This window comes from Saccoglossus kowalevskii, chromosome 8 (genome assembly GCF_978046115.1).
Source record: "Saccoglossus kowalevskii chromosome 8, keSacKowa6.1, whole genome shotgun sequence".
NCBI classification, from domain to species: Eukaryota; Metazoa; Hemichordata; class Enteropneusta; family Harrimaniidae; genus Saccoglossus; species Saccoglossus kowalevskii.
In genome coordinates this window covers 24591482-24597481 of record NC_140648.1, presented here as the reverse complement: position 1 = coordinate 24597481, position 6000 = coordinate 24591482, and positions in this window count along the sequence as shown.

Below are 6000 nucleotides of genomic sequence, written 5' to 3'. Positions count from 1 at the left end.
AACTACTATTATTATTATTAAATAATCGAAATGAGCACATGAAGTATAAATGTATAGTTTGGGTTAAGTGTTTTTTAACGACACGAAATGCGATATAAGTAAGAACAAATTTGATTTCAGATAACTGAGAATCCATTTGATGTGAAGGTAAATGATAATTCATGGACAACGATACACAGACTCGGCTTTGGCTTTAATCCATGAAATAGCACACAGAACATAGCGTGTAGAGTAAGTATTCTGTATAAATATGTCTAAATGTTATATAACAGGTCGCAATGTATTGGTGGAGTTCATAAATCTCTGCTTCATCATCCAAAATACAAAAACCCAAACAAAGGTGCTGACGCTGGGGCCTGCGACTAATCTGACAACCAAGACAGTTCATTTAGATAATTAGGTGAACTTGTCTACAGATGAAGCTAGAGATTGTATTCTTCATAACGTTTTTATCCAATGGTTACTTCAGTGCCCAGAATCAATCCATAAGATGGATGTAATACGAGGCGCACAACAAAAACATGTGCGTTCATCATGTGCGCAATTCCAGAAGAAAAATGAAAATCTTGTATGAGTACTATGGTTAATTCAATAGCTGCCTAATGTGTTTTCCAAGAAGGGATGAGATAAATCTCAAAAACGAAGTCAGTATGATCTCCATCTACAAAAGGTTACTGCCGAGAGAAGAATGATTGAAATTGAAAGGATATGCAATATGTGGGAGTGCAATTTCAAAAACTTGATGAAGAACAATCGCAAAGTCGAGAGATTTGTTGACGGGTGGGATCTGAAGAGAGAAATAAGTCTGTACCCACTGTACCCTTCCATACGGCTTCTTAAAATATAAATAGAAGCGAGGTCGGAGGTTAGCCTCCATTCATCCATTTGATCTTTTACAATCACAATGACATGGGCTCTGCCTAAACGAATGTAGTTATATCACTTGCCTATTCCGGCTTGTGCGTACTGCCCTATTTTGTTTTGAACCGGATGATGAGAAAGTACATTGAAGAACGTAAAATTAGGTGTGATAACGAGCGAGGTCTTATCATATCATCATGGATGCAAGATTGAAACGTGTGTTTATCTCTCTCTGCTGTGAACCTTCGCAGTTGGGGAAGACATTTTAGTCAAACAAATATTAGAACAATGTGACAGTGTCATAATTCCATCGCCGGACGTCATCTATTGGTGCTACAGCGTGTTTCAGTCATATGCATACCTCCAGATATTGTCAGAATGATCGACCTTGCTAAATGATCTGATGACAGAAACTGGTAACAACAATAAGTCTCTCAGTTCTTCAAAAAAGAGATCCCACCACCAAAGCCTTCTGTGATATTGATTGTGCAAAATCTCTTTCATCATGGCAGGTACTTGAGAACCATCAGTCTCACCACGCACACAAATTTCCTGTTAAAGCATCTGGCGAACATGTCACAAGTCAACGTTATGGCTAAGGAAATGTACCCCAGAAACATTAAATCCCTTCAGGAGGCATTCACCAAGAACATCATGGATACCTCCTTGTTGATCTGATGCAAGGCACTCTGGAGGAAGTATGAATTCAAATAAACATTCTTGCATCTCAAATACCGATAGTGTACATGAGAAAGGTATAACAAAGCGACAGTCTTCCATCATCTATCATTTCAACATGTCAGTCTGCATGCGAAAGAACACTAATTTCCTTTCTGTAATGCACAGGGCAACTCAAAACAACAAAGAGGATAATCGACGTAGCCACTAGTGACTTGATACAGTGTTGAACATTTTAAAACAGAATGTCCTGCTATCACCTGGTCATCACTATAATACATCGAGCATCTACAAGCACTGTTTGACAAGAAAAGTCTGGTTCTGAAAGGAGGTTCCCCGTCCGCCTTAATTTCGAGCATACTCCCACTCTTCTTGGTCTTAAAAAGATGAAATCCGTGAAGAAGAGTGCCTTAGCCCATGCTGAGCTTTAGTCAGAAGACGAGAAGATAAGACTGTACCAACAAGTTCTGCCCAAGTACATAATGTTGCAGGACTTTTCCTGCAACAGTTTAGATCTCTGTTATGCAGCAATTACCCATTGGAGTCGCTGTCGCTGGTCAAGAAACTATGGAACCTCAGCTCGAGGAAAAGGTCGTGTCAGATCGAATTACATCCAAAGTCTTACAATGTGTTCCCAAGAGCATGAAGAGAAAGCGAAACTCCTACTTCAGAACCAACTTGCCGTCTGGGGCGAAAAGTGTGAATTAATCATTGATAGACAATCTATGGCAGGCATGTACACCATCAATTTAGTCAAAGATTTCTTGCGTAAAAGGAAGAATTTCAACCCCATCGATTGGACAACATTTGTTGAATTTGTGAAAATTTTGTGAGTTTTGGTGATGAAGTCATCGACCTCTGCTGAAAAAATACTTTATCGAATGCCTGAAGCAAGATCACTGGCGTAACAGCGCACTTTGGTTAGAATAGATGTTAAAGCATAAATGATAAAATGTTGATATGATTACGGAGCATTGGGTTGGGGAATACACATTGAATACACCTTATACAAGAAGAACTTGACCCATCCAATGAACACACTATGTATGGGAAATACTACTCTTTCTAAAAGACTGACCACATCCAATCCTATATATCAGAAATTGAAACCCTTTTGCAAGGACGGACCCCATCCAATGTACACCATATAGGGAAATGTCGCACTAATATATACATGAAATGTCTCACTTGTTTAAGACCTGTCTCTGCCAACACAATTTATATGCAAAAAATCACACTTTTCAAAAGACTGACCCGAAATAACCCTTTATATGGAAATATCACAATCTTATATCATCATAAATTATATATAATTATATCAATAGTATGGACATGACCACCATCCATTGGGCAAGAAACAAACTTGATATTGCCCACACAAACATGCGTTATTATTTAAAATATTACACTTTGTAAAGAACTGGTCCCATACAATGAATACTCTATATACAAGAAATGTCACATTTTGGTATGTTCAAGGCGACGACTATTGATCCAGCTATGTTCTGTTTCATAGGTATATGGATATATCGGTTCTGTCATGTTATGTAACTTACCTCTTATAAAAGATGGAATGAAAAATACAGAGTTAGTTCCAAGAATATTGAAAAAGCAAAGTATGATACGGGAAAGAAGGATTATGTAATTCTTAGCATATTATCAATATGTCATACTGCGAGTTTGTATTGTGATGTTGATATTGTGACCTTCTCACTTAAATGGGAGGAGAACAAATAATAGTCCTAGGGCTGACAGGTCTACCGTCGCAGATGACTTCGGTACCATGCAAGGTATACAACACGGTGAGGACAAGTGGCATGTATCAATCAACCGGTTTAATACCAAATGACAGATTAGTCAAAATACACTTTACTTGGATTATAACACTAGAGGGCGCACTCAAAGGGTCACGCACTTGACCTGAGTTACCCAGGTGACCGTCACATACAAAGCATTTGTTGGGATACGTCCCCAATGAAGGTATTTACTACTATTGCAAAATGTATATGCAACCTTACTACCAGTGGTACGCCAAACAATGCGAATTAACCTTCAAATACGCGGCCTGTCACCATGGCAACACAGTCGGGACACAAATCAAAGTAATTTCCCCCACTTTAACGAATATACTGGAGGTATACCCCCTTTTGATATTTCCCTTAGCTAGTAACAATAAGTATAACTGGTAATAACTATTTCTCGGTAAAAGCTGCTTATATCATAACACAGCTAAACAAGATATCAAAATCGACAATACACTGTCAGATAACACTGTGCAAAACGCTACCAAAACTGTCAATAACTGTCCACGACGTGCATGTTCACAACAGGCGATGCGGGAACTGATTGTCCTTGGTCGGTCACAGCTACAGTGCACTGGTCTATTGCTGGTCAATCAAAGCACGATGAACGCCACGATCACTGTTATCATGCAGGAAACTGTTCGCACATGGTGATTCAGTATGCCGATTGCGTTGTGTACTACTACACAATGTTTCCAATGCAATATCCACACTCGAACGGCATTATCAGGATTGCAGGCTCGTTACATGGGCGCTGCCATATTGTTTACATCGTAAACGAGGTCAAATGACGTCACGCCTTGGTAATACTCGGCAGACGACACCTCATGGGTTCCAAATTCAAAACGCTCACCTCAACTGAAAGTTCGTGGCTATCACAGTCAGTCCTTTGTCATCAACAGCCCAAAATGACCTGGAAGCAGTCCACGTGTCTTTACCTGCACGTATCTGAACTGTTCTGTCGGCGGCTGGCGATTCAAAGCAATTTCACCACAACTTTCTGAGCATCGTCCAAAGCCATGTCACAATCTCAAGCCTGTCTTGTCTCCTTCTCTGCGCATGCCTACTCAATCTGAAATCCTCTCCCAAAGCACAGCTGACAGATTTCAAATAAAACACACTCAGATGTGAAAGATATTAAAAAATGAAAATTACAAGCAGATAAACGATACTGTTCATAGCAAAATACATTTCACGAAAAGTACATCTAGACAATGACGTCATAGTTATTCTTAGGCACTCTCGCTCACAAGCAAGGGCCGTACAAAGTGTTTCAATCAGGGTACTGACCGTACACAGCACTAGGTTACACACTCCCCCGAATTAGGTTATGTGCGCCCCGCACTCACCAAATTCTCCATACTACAGCTATCAGCTAGATTCATATCTACAGCTATAGGAAAAGAATTAATGAGGTTAGCAGCTCAGTCCTTCAACCGGTTTACAGGGAATCCATACTTCCCATCAAAGTGCAAACAAAACAGCTAATAATCTGTAGAGAGGGTACAAAAATGAGTTAAAAAGACTCTAACCTCTCAATGCAAGTAGAACTTGCAACCAAAGAACCGATACATCTGCAAGCAGTCAACGATACCACCAAGATATCTGCTCATCATCGCCCAAAACTTCCTGACAACCTCTTCTGGTAGTAAGGCGATAAGGCCATCCAAAACGAAACGTTGTCCCAATGATCCATGTTTTGGTAAACCAAGTTACCCCACGCCAGTGGTCAGGGCCCCGGGAAGATCTGATTAATTCCATCCCCTTTTCATGCCCAAGAGTACCCCATGGTAAAGGCAAGGGACTCCCCCAAACATCTCTAAGCCCAAAGCAACTTGCGCTGCCACCGGCTGCGTGCTAATGCTGAATGCGCGCTAGTCTGAAGACTCACAGCAGAAAACACACGCAATAGTAACTTCGTCGGTTCATCTCCTCTTAGCTGATCCTCATCATAGTCCACATACCAGTCATTAACACTACCTCATAAACACAAAATCAACATCACACCACGTTCTCAGCAATAACAAAGCTATCATAAATGTAAACAAATAGTTCAAAATGCAATTACTCAAACCAACTAATAATGTTTGGCTCTATGCAACTTCTTCTTACACGACTTTGGTACACACAACTCAAATAAAATGTACAAAAGTGACGATATCAATGGTTCATCAGTCTTCTGTCTTAAACATCGCGTACTCCAACCGTACCTCTTCGGTGGATGTCTCGCACGCAAAGATCGACGCAGTGGACGTACACAACTACTATCACTCGACTCGTCAGATGAGTTACTCACTCTTGAGTCAGTCGATTCAACATCCTCAGTGCCATTACTACCATGCTCTGTAGCTTCGAAGGGTGAACCTCGATGTTCCCCAAGTGCTTCAAGTCTGCAGCTTCCCTCTGGTTTTCAGCTTTTCCCTTCACCCGTCTGCCTGAATCCTTTAAATCTGGCACTCATTCATCACCATACTAAAATTCAACATTGCAAGGTTTCAGCAAGTTCCGGTGAAGAGTCCTCTGCTTTCCACTACCGTCATGTCGAACAACATAGACCGGAGCATTTGCATCTATCCGCTTAACAATCGTATAAGCTTGCTCTTCCCATCTATCAGCAATCTTGGCCTTTCCTCGAACACCAAGATTACGCACTAGGACC